At 40.0% G+C, this 17,413-nt stretch overlaps 1 protein-coding gene across 3 annotated transcripts in view; it reads right to left on the reverse strand.

Moving 5' to 3' along the window:
• LOC147709322 (spermatogenesis-associated protein 7 homolog) overlaps positions 1–17,413 on the reverse strand; it is a 1,261,012-nt gene that overhangs the window by 1,197,748 nt on the left and 45,851 nt on the right. The window lies entirely within an intron of this gene.

Genomic DNA, 17,413 nt, shown 5'->3' on the forward strand with positions numbered 1-17,413 from the left:
ATTTAGTACCCCTAAGCCTAGCCAGCGCTAATTCCATACTATGAATTTCATTAAGGAGAGACCACCATTCCATTATATGTGGGGGTTTAGGGGAGATCCAAGCGCGAGCAATTATAGGTTTAGCACAAGTTACCATAATAGTAAATAAGGATTTGTGTTGGATATTCCTACCATTAGTGTCTAACATAACTAACGCAGAATCTAAGGGGGGTATATTCCCTAATTTCAGTGTTATTATAGTCTGAAAGGATGTCCAAAATTCTGAAAGTTTAGGGCAGGTGTAAAATATGTGCACCAAATCTGCTGCAACCAACGCCCATTTGGGGCACTTAGTTCGTTCACTATATATGCTATTCGAGGCCCATTTGGTTATTCTTTCTGGGGTATGGTAAAGCATACAGGTATTTTAAATTGCAGCAATCTTAAACTTGACGATGAGACCAAATTATTAATATTACGTAGAGATGAACTTATTACAGCCGGAGTAATATTGGTCCCTAACATCCTGCTCCACTTCTCTGATATTATATTGCAGTCTATGTTTCTATAAGTGTTGAGAGATTTATAACAACCACTAATTAATGATTTAGTTTCCTGTGAATAGAAATTATCCCATATGCTTGAATCAGAAATATTCTTTAGTTTCATTTTTTGAGAAAAAAAGTCGAATAGCTGCAGGTACTTGAACTTCGTGGAGTCAGGGATATTATATAGTATTTTAAGTGTTTCAAAACTTAGGAGCCCTTGTGCTCCGTACAAATCCCCTAACTTTTTTATTCCATGTGTTCCCCATATGTTAGTTAATCCATCGTTGAATATTCCCGGTAAGCCGGGGTTTCCCCACAAAATCAAATTAGGATGGAAAAAATTCACGTTACAGAAGGCCTGGATATTACGCCAAATTTTAACTAGATCCCTCGCTATCTTAAAACGAACTCTTTTGTAATAGTTGGGGTCATTAATTCTCCATAAGAAAATTTTTGCATCTAGATCAAACATAAATGTAAGGAAATAAGGTTGCTTTTCTGTACCTTCAGAGTTAATTAAGTATCGTAAGCGTCCAACGAATGCTGCCCAGAAGTACAACTTAAAGTCCGGGAAGTTCAACCCTCCCATATCGATAGCGCCTTTTAATAGTGTCATCGATCTGCGGGCTTTGCGATATCCCCAAATGAAACTACTGAATACCCCGTCTAATTTTTTAAAAAAGGAATTGCATAATGCCAAGGGAATAGAACGAAAAAAGTACAGAAATTTAGGTAAAATTATCATACGAATCAAGTTGATTCTGCCAATGATATTTAAAAAAAGTTTATGCCATTTTTTTAGCAAAATTATAGTATTTTTAACTAGGTCATCGTAATTTAGTTTAATTAAATCCTTAATATTTGCAGATAGTTTAACCCCTAAGTAAGTAGCTGCCGATCACAGTCCAATAGTTAGTCCTTCTGGTTTGTAATTAGCAATTATTTGGGTTTTGTTTAGATTTAATTTATAGCCAGAGACGTCCCCAAATCTATTGGCTTCTAGTATGATGCCCTGCATCGCCTCACCGATATCGGTTGAATATATGGCGACGTCGTCAGCATAAGCTGTAAGATTCAATAAGTGAGGACCGAACTTAAAAGGGATAATAAGTGGTTGTATTCGTAAAGCGTAAAGAAATGGTTCTATTGATAAGGCAAATAAGAGAGGTGATAGGGGACACCCCTGGCGGGTTCCCCGAGCAATTGTAAACAAAGCTGATAATAGACCAGCATAGCTGATCCTAGCCATGGGATTATCATACAGTGACTGTATCCAGTTCAGAAATGTGCCCCCAAAACCAAGACCAGTCATAACTAGCCACAGGTAATCCCACCCCACTCGGTCAAAAGCCTTTTCTGCATAGAGCATAATCATACCGAGTGGGGTGGATTCCTTTTCAGCAATATCAAAGGCTGTGACAGCCAGATTGATATGTGCAGTGGTATCCCTACCAATTACAAACCCATGTTGATTTGGGCTTACTATTTTCGGTATTATCGGGGCTAGTCGAGTGGCTAACACTTTAGCAAATATTTTAGCATCCGCGTTAATTAGCGAGATGGGGCGGTACGAACCGCACTGATCAGGTGATTTTCCCTTTTTTTTTAAAAAAAAAGACTAGTTTTACCTTATTCCAGGATTTCGGGGCTACCTTGTTTTCCCCAATATAATTAATAACTTGGGAGAGGAGAGGTATAAGTTCCTCGGCACACCCCTTATAAATTTCTAGTGGGATAGTATCTTCTCCGGGTGCCTTTCCAGCTGGTAAGGAGGAGATGGCCTTTCTTATTTCACATGGACTAATGGGGTTAGATAATTGTTCCAACTCAAGGGAGTCAGGTTTCTCCTGAAAATCGTCCAGATATTTCTGAATATCCACCTCTGTCGGTTGATTTTCTGGAGTGTATAGTTTTTTATAGAATGCAGCGAAATGTTCTAGAATTTGATTGGGTTGATGAATTATATTATTATTAGGGCCTTTTAAATTCTTGATCAGAGTATTAGCTTGTTCATTAGCTATTTTATAGGCTAATAACTTTCCGACTTTATCGCCGCTCTCATACTGTGTCACTTGAAATTTGTGTAGTTTAATGCTACTTGCATCCCAGAAGATGGTTTTTGGGGCAGATTTCAGTCGTCCTAATTGTAGTTCCAATTCTGTTATTTTCGTGGCTTGTCGACGAAGAGCCTCCGCTAGTAACAGTTCAGTAGAAAGTATATCGTTAACCAACGCTCTGTCCTTTTTAAACCGCTCGGAATTTTGATGAAATAAAAATTGCTGGGTAAAGCCCTGGATACTCGCCTTACAAGAGTCCCATACCATTAAACATGTCGTGGAGTTAAGATTAATCTTGATAAAGTCTGCAATATGTAGCTTGAGTTGTGAAATAAATAAGATATTGGTGAATAAGTGCCTGGGAAATGAAAATGTTCGGGGTGTTATATAGCTCTTTTCAGTATCAAAAGTAAATAAAATAGGGTTATGATCTGAATTAATTCTGGGGCAAAGTTCGATGGTGCTATTTCTCATTACTCTATCTGATGCCCAGACCATATCGATGCGTGAGCAGAGCTTGTGAGAGGCAGAGTAGTATGTAAACCCAGGTGTAGTAGGAAAGGCAGCTCGCCAGACATCTTTAATAGCAGCTCGTGTTTTCCGCATTCTATAATTTACATTGCCCCTTGTAGTATCAATCTTGTAGTCCATTATGCAGTTAAAATCTCCCATGATGATTAATTTGCCTGCCCACTGCAATAATTCCATATTCAACTGATTAAAAATGTAAGCATCATCAAAATTTGACCCATAAACTATACAAAGAACATATTTAATTATTTCCACCATTAATTGAACGATAGCCCACCTCCCTTTTTTTATCACAAACACTCTTCCCAACTTCCAGCTTAACCCGTTTATCTTTCAAAATAGCAACCCCCTTATAGATGCATTGAATTTCGAACAAATTATCACCTCAAGCCCCAAATATCCCAAGATTTTTCTATCAGCATAGGCAACATGTGTCTCAGATAGGAAAACCAAATTGGGCTTATACAGAGCTATTTCTTCCCGGACTAAACGTCTTTTCCTTTTACTATTCAGGCCAGCAACGTTCCAAGCCAAACATTTTATTCGAAGCATTTTAGAATAGAAAAATTATAACATGTATTTTGCCAGTCCTAACATTCCATGACATTACTATATTTGATACATAACTCAAATCAAATCAAATTGACTTTATTTCGGATATATTGCAATCCATAAAAGTACACAACATTAAACAATTCATAGTAAAAACATCACAATAATTACAAAGTCAATCTAGATTACATACAACACATATGTTTCTTAAAAGAGTGCGTAGACAAAATCAGTACAAGAAAAAGTGCAAGTAGTGCCCACATACAGAAAAAAGTGCATTAGTGCATTGGACTGCAGATGATTCACAATTACTCATCTAAACATTTTCTTAGTCTCATAGTTAGTTTTAAAAATTCTAGCACCTGGAGGACACTATCAGAGTGCAGCAGCTGTAAGTACATAAGGGCGGGCCTGATTTGATTACAATTTAATTTCTTTAAAAGAGTAACAAGATACTGCCTACGGGGATATTCATAAAATGCACATAAAAATATAAAATGCAGCATATCCTGTGGAGACTTTCCGTCGCAGCCACAGGGAGCTGCAGGTTTCTTAAAAATGTCCGACTTAGGTCTAATTAAAAGATGATGAAAGATGTTGAACCTGAACCGGGTCAGCAAAAATTTCTCATGGGAGGTAAAGGAGCATGTAGGTACATTTCCATAGAATCACAAGTTCTCAACATGATATACTTTCTAACATTGGGTTTCGAGAGCTCAGCTTCATCTCTTAAGGCATTACAATCCATGAAAAAAGCTCTCTTAATTGCTGCAACATCACCCTTAACTATATCCCTCGGGTTGCCAAACAGGTTGAGGCGGCCAAGCTTCAAAAATTGGGACTTCAAATATTTAAGCCAAGGTACCCACATTGCATGATCGAGCGATACAAGATCTTCCACTATCTGGTGGGTTAAAGGAATTTCATCACTTAACCGTAATTTTACCCAGCACAACAGTGGTTTCAATCCAACAATATCGGATAAATACAGACAACCAAGCTCTTCATGTACAGCTAAATTCGGTGTGCTACCTGGGACACATAACAGACGCTTTAAGAAATTATTTTCAACTATTTGTAGTTGTTCGCCATTTGTGTAGCCCCATATCTCGCTTCCATATACTGCGGTGGCTATGGGTTTAGCGTTGTATAATTTCATCATAGCCACATTTGGCTTTTTCCCCAGTTTGGAAGCAAAGTTGAAGATGGAGGCATTTACTCTAGTCATTTCCCCCTTCTTCTTGGCCAACTGTGGGGCCCAACTAAGCTTCGTATCAAATAGAACACCCAAATATGAGAACGTCTGGGTGATAGGGATCAAAACATCATTCAGTTTAAAATTGAACTTCTTTTTAGGTTGACGGCCAACATGCATTATATAAGATTTAGAATTGTTGACCATAAGGTCCCTATCAGACATAAAGTTATTAAAGCATTCAAAAGTGCCTGGAGAGCTATTTCTGTTCGTGAAATTAAAACCGCATCGTCGGCATATAAAAGTAAAGGAATACCCCTCGCACCAGCTCTAGGACAATCTGATTTTACCTCTTGTAGTTCAGCCTCTAAATCATTTATATAAAAATTAAAAAGAAAAGGGGCCAAAATACACCACTGGCGTACTCCTTTATTAATGCTAAAACTTCCTGTGGTTTCCCCAGTCGATGAGAACCTCACGTTGGCTCTTGTGTCATTATGCAGATCCGCTAGGAACTCCACGGTCCCCCTATCAATACCTTTATCCTTCATGGTCTGCCACAGCCTCCCCCTGTTAACACAGTCGAAGGCTGAGGACAGATCCATGAAGGCAAGGTGAATTACTCCTTTCTGTACGACGGTATATTTATTCAGAATAAGAAACAGGTTGAGACACTGAGTTATAGTAGAGCGCCCTTCACAGAAGCCATATTGAGAAATCGACATGGTGTTATTTTCATTCGACCAGCTTGTTAGGCGTTGAAGTATAACTCTCCCCATAATCTTAACCATTGAATCAATTAGGGATATTGGTCGGTAACAAAGAGCACTTCCCCTACATAACTCCTTAAGTGCTCTAGAATTTCAGTTTCATTTTCTTGTGTTGCTTTTTTCCCCCCTATAACCTCACCACCCCTCCATCCAGACAAACCCCCCCCGAACATTCCTGACCCCCCACCCCTCCTACCCCTTCCCCTTCCCTCCTCCTGAGAAGGGGTACCCCCCCCAATATACTAACCCAACTGCCGCTGTACTGGCAGCCAAAGAGACGGAGCTGCGGCCCGAGGGTCCAGCTGTATAATGTTACCAACTCCAGACCATGTATGTTATCTAACTGTATCTTTTATCACGATATAGTAATATATTCAGATTCAGCATTTGATTCTCTTAATTAATGTCCACAATCCGATCAAACTAACCAATGTGTGCCTTAGTTCAGTCTAATTTTGATTGCTGATCAGAAATTATTTCATTGTTTATTTTCCGATTTCCATTGATCCATTATTTGCTCTACCTCCCTTTCTTCCATACAGAAAAATGAACGCCCGTTCTTTAGAATTTTTAGCTTAGCTGGTTCTTGCAAGTAAGCCTGACCTCCCAACTCCTTGATGGGGTCAATGTATTGTCGAAGTTTCCATCGACGATCCATCGTGAGTTTACTCAGATCCGATCGTACGAAGAACGTGACTGAGTCACTAGTAACCGGGGTGTTTGGTCTTGCTTTTGATGAGACTGCTTGACGAAGAAGAAAATTACCCAGAAAAATCAAGATAGGGCGCGGGTACTGACTGTTTTTATTTCTTTGGGTCAGAGGGAGTCGGTGGGCACGGTGTGTTCTATAAATCACTATATACATCTGAGACCCTTTCTTCTGACCATTCTATCTCTCAATTTCTCTCTAAAATATGTTGCTCCCCTGATACACGCCCAGATTTGACCCTTTTAAATTCAGACCTTACGCAGAAAGAACTTAATGCTGCTTTAAAAATATTCAAAAAAGATAAGGCCCCTGGCCCAGATGGCTTCACTGTAGAATTATTTACTCATTTTGCACATCTACTGATTCCCAAATTGCACACCCTTATACATACCTTTTTGCAATCTGGAGAGTCTATTGACTCTTTTTCCAATGCTCTTATTTGTCTCATACCTAAGGTTGGTAAAGACCCTCAACATTGTAAAAATTATCGACCTATCTCCCTGGTCAACATAGACTATAAGATCTTTTCAAAAGCTCTAGCATTAGGTTTAGAATCTCAGATGCCTGATTTGCTGGGAACAGAGCAATCCGGATTTGTTAAGGGAAGGCTCATTACAGACAACACTCGTTTTTTTTTAATATTCTCTCCAAAGTCTCACATTTTTCTCATCCCTTGGCAGCCATAGCCTTGGATGCAGAAAAAGCATTCGACAGAGTCGAATGGCCCTATCTTTTTCGTTCACTTCAGTGGTTTGGCTTTGGTCCAACAATTATTGTTTTAATCTCTATTTTGTATTCTAATCCTAGAACTGCTGTAACAGCGAATGGTGGTATCTCCTCCTATTTTAACCTTGGTAGGGTAGATAGACAAGGATGCCCACTCTCTCCATTTCTTTTTAACCTCGCCTTAGAACATTTTTTGCAGAGGATTCATCAAAACAGCATCATTCAGGGCTTCACTTTTAAGGAGACCAGTATTAAAATGGCAGCTTATGCTGATGATGTGATTTTATTTCTTTTGCAGCCTCAAGTCTCTCTCCCTGCTTCTCTAGAAGAGGTAGACTCTTTTGCGTATGTATCTGGATATATATTGAATAAAGACAAGTGTGAGATATTACCCTTAACAAAATATACTTTTAAGGCTGACTTTGCTACTTCGGGTTTTGCGTGGAGTCCCCAATTCATTCAATACTTAGGACTACACTTTACTTCATCCATTTCAGGAACAGTATCAAGTTGCATGGACAATTGCATACAGAGATTACCCTCTTTAACAACAAAATGGCATCCACTATATTTGTCCTGGTGGGGTTGTAAAAATAAAAATGATGCTTTCTCCCATAGTCTTATATATAATTTCTAATATCCCACTGTCGATTCCTGTCAAGTATTTTAAAAAACTCAATTCCATCTTGCCTTCTTTTCTATGGGGAACATAAAATCACGTATGTCCATCCAAAAATTGATTCGTCCAAAATCAAGGGTGGGGCAAATTTCCCTGACTTTCCTATCTACCATAAGTCATTCATACTAAATCAATCGTCGCGTTGGCTCTTGGATCCTTCCATAAATTGTCCTCTTTGGACTACACTTGAGCGATCTTTTATTTCCCCCTTCTCCTTCCAAGAATATCTATCCTTCACACGCAAGCCGCAATCTGTTTCCACTCCCATAATTAAACATACTTCCCAGATTATTTCATTGGCACCCTTGACATCCTTTCTCAATTTTCCTTTATGGCACAACATACATATTTGAATAAATAATAAGCCTTTATTTTGGAAATCTTGGAAACAACGAGGGTTGATTTGGGTGGACCAATTATATAGTCAAGATGTAATTATATCCTTTGCTCACGCCAGCACCGTTTTTGGCTTCCCTTCAACTTTGCGCCCTAAATATTTTCTCTTAACACAAGCTATCCAATCTGCTCGGCTACACCACACAGCATCCCAGCATAACCTCCCCCCTGAATCTGATCATACGGATGAACTGCGAACCCTCCTGATTCAAGGATCCAGAGCTTCTAACATATATAAACTTTTACATAGCTCTCTTATTCCAAGAGACAAAACTAAAGTAGAATTATCATGAGAGAAAGAGCTTGATGTTTCCTGGCCTGTGGACTTCCGGGATAGAACATGGCTTAAACTCAGGAAGTCTTCCAGGGTCGCAAACACTACACAGACACTATTCTTCATTTACAATAGGCTCCTATTATCTCCTTTCACCCTCAATGCAAGACATTCCGATTTGCTGGTCTTGTTCGCTACCACATGCGGACCTATTTCATTTGCTTTTTAAATGCAAGTTTGTCTGGGTTTTTTGGGAAAGGGTATGGTAACAACGTAATTTGATTTTTCAATCCAGTCATCTCTTCTCAGTTTCACATGTCTTTTTAGGTAGCTTGTCTCCTATATGGGGAAATTGTGACATCAACGTAAAAATAATTGACCTGTTACTAGCAGTGGCCTTCCAACAAATAACTAAGAATTGGGAAGATTTTACTAAACTCTCATATCAAGCATGGTGGTATGCTGTTTGCTATCATCATAGACTAGACACAGCATTTGTGTACCCGATGCATATGGCTTCCAAACGTTTAGAATTGTGGGCACCAGTTACACTATTCCTTGATACTAGTGCTAGATGCTCTGTGCTCCTTACTCTTCTACAACAAGAAGTTACTAAACCTCCATGACTTATTGTTATTTTATAGTCTATATTTAAATCCCATTATATATTATAACTCTTACAGAACCAATGTAACTTATGTGATCATTATCTTGTATATATATGATATATTTGACTGATTGTTTTACGCACTTTGCGCTTATCTCTTCCAACTGACACATTGTATGTAACTCTTTTATTTTCTTTGTTCTTAAATTTTGTACATTAATGTTATTCTTTATTCTAATAAACTTATGTTTGAACTGAAAAAATAAGGACTTACAAGTAAATGAAATATGCTGATTGGGTATAAGCCAATTCAACATGTTTTAAGGAGAGAGCACAAGCACTTTAGCACTGGTTAGCAGTGGTAAAGTTTGAAGAGCCCTAAGTCCAGAAAAACAGTCAGTAAAAACAGGCGGTCTGAAGGCAAAATGTTCGGAGAAAACCACACCCAGAATGGCAGGTCTGTATGCTGTGGTGGGCGGAAGTAAAATGGGAATGACACTGCAACAGATTAATGGGTGAAGCCCCTATAAGTAAGCACATTGTATATAGTATTACTAAATTAAAAGGTCTTAACTAATGCCAGACCAAATAATGCGTCTGATGGGAATCTATTGCAATGATTACGTGATGTTGATACTACATATATCCCAGTGAATATAGAGGCTGAAAATCTTTCACATTTGCAACATTGCTTCTTTGGCTATGGTTAGCAGAAACCATGATTTTATAATCCTTTATTATGTGGAGCTGATTGAATCCATGCTCAAAAATATAGAATGTAGAAATAGTTTGGGATCCATTCCACAACACATCAACGTCAATTGATTCTTGACACGGAGCGTTTTTTGGGCCTTATGAATCTTCCTCTGGTACACAGCACAGCATGGGTTTCGAGTAGCGGCGGATGGTAGCATTGAATCCATATGCGTTTACACAGTACTTATATCCAGTTACTGTCGACTGAGGTCTTTAGTTAGTCAGCAATGTCCTGAAGAGACTCATGGATTGGTTCCCCTAGCATAAAAACATCAACATACTCATGGGATTATCCAACTGATGAATTAAGAACACTGATATATTCGGATTAACCTCATCCATGCTCCCACGATTCCCCTCCGGTGCACGGCCCCCATGCAAATGGGTGTGGTCATGACGGAACGGTTCCGTCATGAGCACAGCTCGACCGATGCTCATGACGGAACCGTTCCGTCATGAGCATTGAAGGGGTTAAAGTTGAGGTTTAATGTGGGTACCTCATGATAATTGTAAGTATATATGTAAATGTATTTACTCCCCAAGCACTTTTTAGGCACTTTGCGCCGTCCACACTGAATATTCTACCTTCATATATTGACGCTGTGAGATTATACATCATGGTGACATGACTCTTTCTTTGGGCCCTTGGTTTCATTTATTGATGCACTGTCATGCCTAGTAGGAATATCATTGCTATGATCGATCTGTGTTTAAACTGTAACCCACGGGACGATTGCGTGTTTGGTGTTTTGATTATAGTTTTTGCAACCCTTTATATAAAGTAGTTATATACATTTTGTATCTCGCTCCACCCAAGCAGTGTTGCACTGCCGGGTTGAATAGAGGCACAGACTCCTAGGACCCAAGTGAGCGTTACACAAACCCACTCAGGCCAATCAAGGCTCTGCTCTCATGCAGTATTACCAGTGTGAGAATAGCGTCTTGATTGGCATCTAGGAGTCTGTGCCGTGTGCAGGGAACGGAGCAGAAGAACCCCGAGTCGGCGGCCGGGAGCAGCAGGTAGGTGCTTTTTCTGTATTATTTACCCCCACCATTTACACCTCCCCCTACTCCACCACTTGTTATGAAGGGGAGCCGCTACTGTTAACTGCATGAAATGGTCAAAATGATAGACAATGCAATGCACTGTTGTTAGGGAGGAGATGCGGGCTAAATATCCCCAGTTATTTACTAACACTGATGAACAAGCAGCCAGAGAGCCAAGCCTGGAAAAGATCATGGAGGAGTTTGCATTGGTTAACAAGACAATGGGGTACATGAATTCAACTACTTATGACATAACACACATTTATGAGCCCTGATTAAGGAGTATATGCAGAATATCATGAGCAATACAATTGTGACACCAGAATATTGTATCAAAAATATTGTGTACATAAATATCAAGTTCAGATACTCTGTATGTAAACTACCAAAATAGTGTGTCACAAATTTCGTGAAACAGAAGATTGTATATTGAAAACATTAAATAAATAGCATTATAAGTAATATATTTTAAATATTAGCCTACAAACAATTACAAACTCATAATATGATACAAAATATATGGCATTATAAGTGATATATTTTAAATATTAGCCTACAAAACAATTACAAAATCAGAATATAATAAAAAATAAATAATTAGTCTAACAATATATTATTTAAAAATATAAAAACAATTGACCAATTTTTAAAGTATGTAAAATTAAAAACTTCAACAATAACCTTGTATAACAAAAAGAAATTGAAAAAACAATTACATAAAAAATGATCAACATTTTTTTTTTGTCCTCATTTACTACCCTGGTCACTGGTCATACCGTTAGAGTCTAAAAGGGAGTGACACACTACCTCAGAGATCTGGGTAACAAAGCCTTAGATCAAGATAGGCTGCGCCAATAGTGATGTCATACCCACCAAGACCCTCGTACAGAGACCAAAGGTAAGCTGCATTGCAAAACATCTAGCCCACATTCAGGCCACAACCTGATGTATCAAGAAAAACCATGGGTGAAGTCGAGGGCAGCTTAATCATTGGACCGGGGAAAAAAACAAAAAACCTTCGTTCAAAGTCTCACTGTTGACCCCAATTCAGAAGATGCCTAAAGGCTCTCTTATTCCGATTGTCCGATCTTATTAGGTCTAGCCTAGAAACTTGCAACATTGATGTCTGCCAGTCCTGTAAGGAAGAGTCTTTCCACTTTTTGCAAATTTCTCTTCTGGCCAAAAGGATGGAGTAGAACAGAAGATTTTTGGCTGGACTGTTAACGCCGTCTATCAGACCAAAAATTACATGTGCCGGATTTATAACGATTTGCCGATCGAGAGAAGTTGACAATAAACTACTTATAGAATCCCAAAAAGGAGATAAGATTGGGCAATCGAAAAACATGTGTAAGTCCGAGGCAGCAATTTCTCCACACCTCATACAAGATACGGATGTTCCTTGTGAACATTTTGAGAGCCTCTGTGGTGAATAGTAGGCCCTATGTAATGTAAAGAGATGATTCCGTCGAAGCCATGCCGGTTTGACAATATCCCACAGTGTCTTGAAAGAATCAAGCCAAAGGCTAGTCACGTCCTGAACTAACAAGAAGCTCCCCCAGAGTTTGTCGGCCATTTGAAATTCGCCGTCCATCTCCTCTAGAATTGTATAGTACCAGAAGGAGATCTCCTTCTTAGCAGGGATTTTATTTAGCAATTGGAGCTCAAGATGGTTACCTCTGCCTACTGGGAATCTACTCTTGGTTATGGACTGTGACAGCCCAGCTAGCTATCTGCAGGTATTTAAACCTTGAAAGTTCTGAGCCAGTCCTATCTCTAAGAGATTCCCATTGTAAAAGAACCCCTTCTACAAAAAGATCGCCCCATACTTTCACCCCTGCCTCCCTCAAGGGTAAAGCAAGACTATCCTTAAGCCAACTCGGGCCCCCCGTGAATCCCAAAGAGGTGCTTTACTGGAGAAATAACCCAACAGAACGGAGCTACGCAATTTAAACCATGTTTTAGCCATACCTTGTAAAACTTTCAGTTTTATTTTCTTTTTTATGTTCAAATCATTTTTATTAGACAAGAAATGAAAGGAAGTAAAGAAAGTAAGTATAAATCAATAATACATACAATCATGGTTCTTACATTGTTGAGTCAGATAAAAAATAAAAATAAGTCAATACAGAGATTGATCCAGAACCACACCTTTCGTGAAGGATAGACGACCAGTCATGAGGATGGTACTTACACGTGAGATGACATTATACTACAGTAAATACATTAGGATAGGATATAAGATCAAAAACATAGTTCTGCGATAAAATGACAGCATACAGCACCATAGTGCAACTCGGTGTGGTCTTAACTAATAAGCGGTATTAAAATATACAATGAGTAAACAAATGTCGTGTTCCATGTATCTTATTTTCATGTTTCAACTTGTGAAACCACAATGGAGCTCAACACCTACTGTCCAGCATCTTGATAGTAGGGTAGTGTAATAGCAGCGTACTCATTGGTGTCTTGCCTCTGGGTGACTATGTGACGGAAATTCTAAGGGCTTGGCGAGTATTGGACAGACTACGGTGGATCAAAAGAGAAGGAGGAAGCATCAAGAGTGGACCAGAGTTTTTTGTTGGTGACTTGCCATGGGGAAGAGTATAGAGCAGGGTTATCTACTCCTCTGATGCAAGACAGCCATTCCTTCCAAGCAGCGAAAGAGACCTCTGAAGCAGTCTTCCAATGGCAGAGGACAACTTTGCACGCTAGGGTAAGTAGCAGGTCAAGGAGTTGGCGATCGTGATCCCTCGATAACATCGGATCAATGGCTCCCAGAATTATGTAAATAAATGCCCTCTTTGGTTTAATGTTAAATTTGTGTTCAATGTAGTCAAAGACGTTAGACCAATATTTGTGTAGCATAGGATACTGGAATCGCATGTGTGGCAGGTCACCATCCGCTAGGGAGCAATTCCAACAAGTGGGGGTGTCTCTTAGATTAAGCTTATATAATTTTTGGGGGGTCCAGAATACCCTGTTAAGTAGCATGTACTTGGTTTGCGAAAGGATTGGTGATACCTTGTGTGTGAGGGCTGAAGCGTGGATCCTATCCCAGTTAATATCTATGACCGTACTGTTAGGTTCTGCCTCCCACTTAAGCTCGTTTCGTCTCAGTGATTTGCCTAATGTCGGTGAGAGCAGTTTGTATACTTTCGAGACAAAGTGACCTGTAGATTGTAGGCAAGGGAGCGTTGATTTTAACCAGGGGTCTGAGAATGTGAACGAGTGCGTAGACAAGGCTGACTTCAGTTTTAGAAATGCATAAAAGTCAATTGGTTGGAGGGAATATTTAGACTGGATCGAGGAGAACGGGATTGGTATGTGCTCATCGTAAAGGTCCAAGACTATGTTGATGCCTTTATCTGACCAATGTTCCCAGGAGGGGGACGTACCATTGATCTTGATGAGCGGGTTACGCCATAGGGATGAGGAAGCCGACTTCTTCATCTGTAGGCCAGAGTTATGGGTTTGGTCTAGTCTGAGAAGAGCGCTCTTGGTGTTGAGCATAATGTACTTAGAGTGTGTAAGGTGTGACAGGTCCATGGTGAGTATCGTTGGGAGAGGAGCTTTGCCTATGATGGACTGCTCTATGTTGATCCACAGTGGTGTATAGCCGGAGCCTTCAGTGAACCAGCAAGCCCCTTGTTTGCACAGAAAAGCCGTTTGGTAGCTCCTGAAATTGGGTAGGCCCAGACCACCTTTTACTTTTGGGAGTTGTAATTTTTTCATAGATATTCTGGGTTTCTTCGCTTTCCACAGGAAATTACTGAGTAACTTATCTATTTTCTGTAGAAAGTCCTCTGAGAAGGTCATAGGGAGCATGCTTGCCATATAATCAATTAAGGGGGTGACCATCATCTTTAATGTCTCCGCTCTTCCCCACCACGAAAATAATTTGGGAGACCATCCCTCCAGGAGTTTGTGTACTTTCTTTAGAAGTAGATCCTTGTAAATTTTTAGTGTCATATTTAGATCCCTCTCAAACTCCAGGCCCAGGTATTTGAAGCTCTTCGGTTGCCAGGTAAGTCCCGAGTCGCCTAGAATGTTTTTATCACTCATATTGTTTAGTAGTTTAACCTCAGTTTTGTCCTTATGTAAGGAGTAGCCAGACACGCCAGAGAATTCCTTGATCGTGAAAAGCAAGGCAGGTATAGCTCTATCAGCCTGTTCACTTAGAACTAAAACGTCATCAGCGTAGGCTGTGAGTTTAATGATGCAATCGTTAAATGGAGTTCCTGGGATGTTATCATTCTCCCGAATTTGATACAGGAAGGGTTCGATTGCTAGGAGGAATAGGGATGGGGACAAGGGGCATCCCTGTCTAGTGCCTTGTTCTAGTTTGAAAGGTGAGGAGAAAGCTCCACCAGCCCTCACTCTTGCAGTAGGACAGGCATATAGCGAGATTACCATTTTAGTAAAGAGAGGACCCAGCTTGAATTTGTGTAATACAGCTTCCAAATATGTCCAATCTACCTTGTCAAATGCTTTTTCTGTATCAAGTGTTATCGCAGTAGTGGGCATGGAAAGGAGCTTAGCCTTTACAATTACGTGGGCTAGGGTTCTGGTATTGTCGCTTGACAATCTGTTTTTTAGAAAGCCAGCTTGTGAGGGATGGATTAAGGACGGCAGAACTTTCTGGATATGTTGTGCTAGAATTGAGGCCAAAAGCTTACAGTCTAAGTTTATTAATGAGATAGGTCTATAGTTTTTGGGGAGCTTAGAGTCTTTCCCTTCCTTTGGTGTTACGGCAATCACCGCTTCAGCCAGCGTTCCATTTACCTCGCCCGTTAAGCTAATCTCATGAAACATGTTCAGAAGTGGGGGTGTTAGCGTTTGTGCGAAACTTTTATAAAATTTTGCCGTAAAGCCGTCTGGGCCAGGGGCCTTTCCACATTTAAGTGACTTGATCGCACATCTAACCTCTGTCTCAGATATCGGCTCGTTTAAGGATTCTTGTTCTGAGGGGGTAAGTGTTGGTAGTTCACACTTGGAGAGGTAGTCCTCCACTCTCTCCTTCCTCACATTTACATTCTTGGCATATAACTTCTCATAGAAGTCTTTGAATAATTCGGCAATTTTAATGGGGTCCGAATTGGGGGTGCCTTTGTCATCTAGTAGGGAGTTGATCGTGTTTTTTTGGATTTTAAATTTAAGGTAGGCTGCTAGCCCTTTTCCCGCCTTATTAGACTCGCAGATTTTAAAACGTTTCCTCCTGTCTAGCCAGACTCCTGCTTTTTCACGTACTAGTTTGTTATAGGTATATTTCTGGTTAGTCAAGTAATTTAGCGATTCCGCACTTCTATTGTTCAGGTAGTCGTTTTGGAGTTTTGAAATGTCTTTTTCTAGTTTTAAAAGGGCGGCGTTATGATTTTTATTTATTGCAGGTGTTATTTTTATGATGAGACCCCTTATGGTAGTCTTCAGAGCTTCCCATCGGACGGAGTCAGTGGTGTCATCCTTTTTATTAATTGTTAAATATTCCTTAAGGGCGCTTTCTATGGTCTCTCTGTGCTTCTCATCATTTAGGATGGTGTCGTTGAGGCGCCATAATGACTGATGGACTGTCGGTTTAACGTTTGATAAAGTCAGTGATATGCATGAGTGGTCAGAGACGAGTCTTGGTTCAATGTTTGTGTCTTCTATTCTAGCTACGGCGTTCCTAGTTATGAATAAATAATCGATTCGTGGAAATGAGTCATGTGGGGGGGAGTAGAATGAGTAGTCTCTACCATCGGGGTTCTGTATACGCCACGTGTCTATCATGTTAAATCTGCTGCATAGTTTAGTGAATTCCTTATGGGCCTTGCCTGGTCGGAAGGTGCACCTAGAGTCCCTATCCAAGGCAGGATCAAACGGAAGGTTGAAATCACCTGCTAGTATATGATCCGCTGAGTCCGGAATAGTGTTGATCTGTTTCGTGAGTTCTAACCAGAAAGATGGTTCATGTGTGTTGGGGGCGTATATCGTTGTAATGTAAAATTCAGTGTCAACCTTGATTAATTTCACCGAGATCCATCTGCCTTTCGTGTCCACGGAGGAGGAAACCACTTCTACATTGGCCTTCCTTGCTAACAACATTACCACCCCGTTCTTCTTAGATATTGCTTCCGAACCCACCACTTCAGTAAAGAACTTGTTATGTAGGGTATAGAAGTGTTTTGCCTCTAGTTTTGTTTCTTGTAGCAGGGCTATATCTCCCTTTTGCCTACGGAGGTAATCTAGTTTTTTTTTACGTTTAATCAGTTGGTTCAATCCCTTCACATTCAGTGAGAGTATTTTAAGGTTGTCTATGGTCGTCGTCCCCATGGGAGTGTCTACAGTAGGAGCCATCATGTGTCATGTACATAACATTCCGATTGACTGTTTGGAGCTGTAGCTCTATAAGCTATTACAATAGGACCCAGGCACAATGGGTGCAATGGTACGCAGGACGTAATGTTAGTGTAGGTAAGAGCAGAAGTGGTTTCAAGAAGCACATTCGGTTGCAAAATAGGATGTAAATTAGAAAAAGTAAGACAAAACAGAACAAAATATGCAAAAACAATCCCCCCCCCCTCAACCCTTCCAACCTCCCTCCACCC

Source organism: Lissotriton vulgaris, chromosome 6, assembly GCF_964263255.1.
Source record: "Lissotriton vulgaris chromosome 6, aLisVul1.2, whole genome shotgun sequence".
NCBI classification, from domain to species: Eukaryota; Metazoa; Chordata; class Amphibia; order Caudata; family Salamandridae; genus Lissotriton; species Lissotriton vulgaris.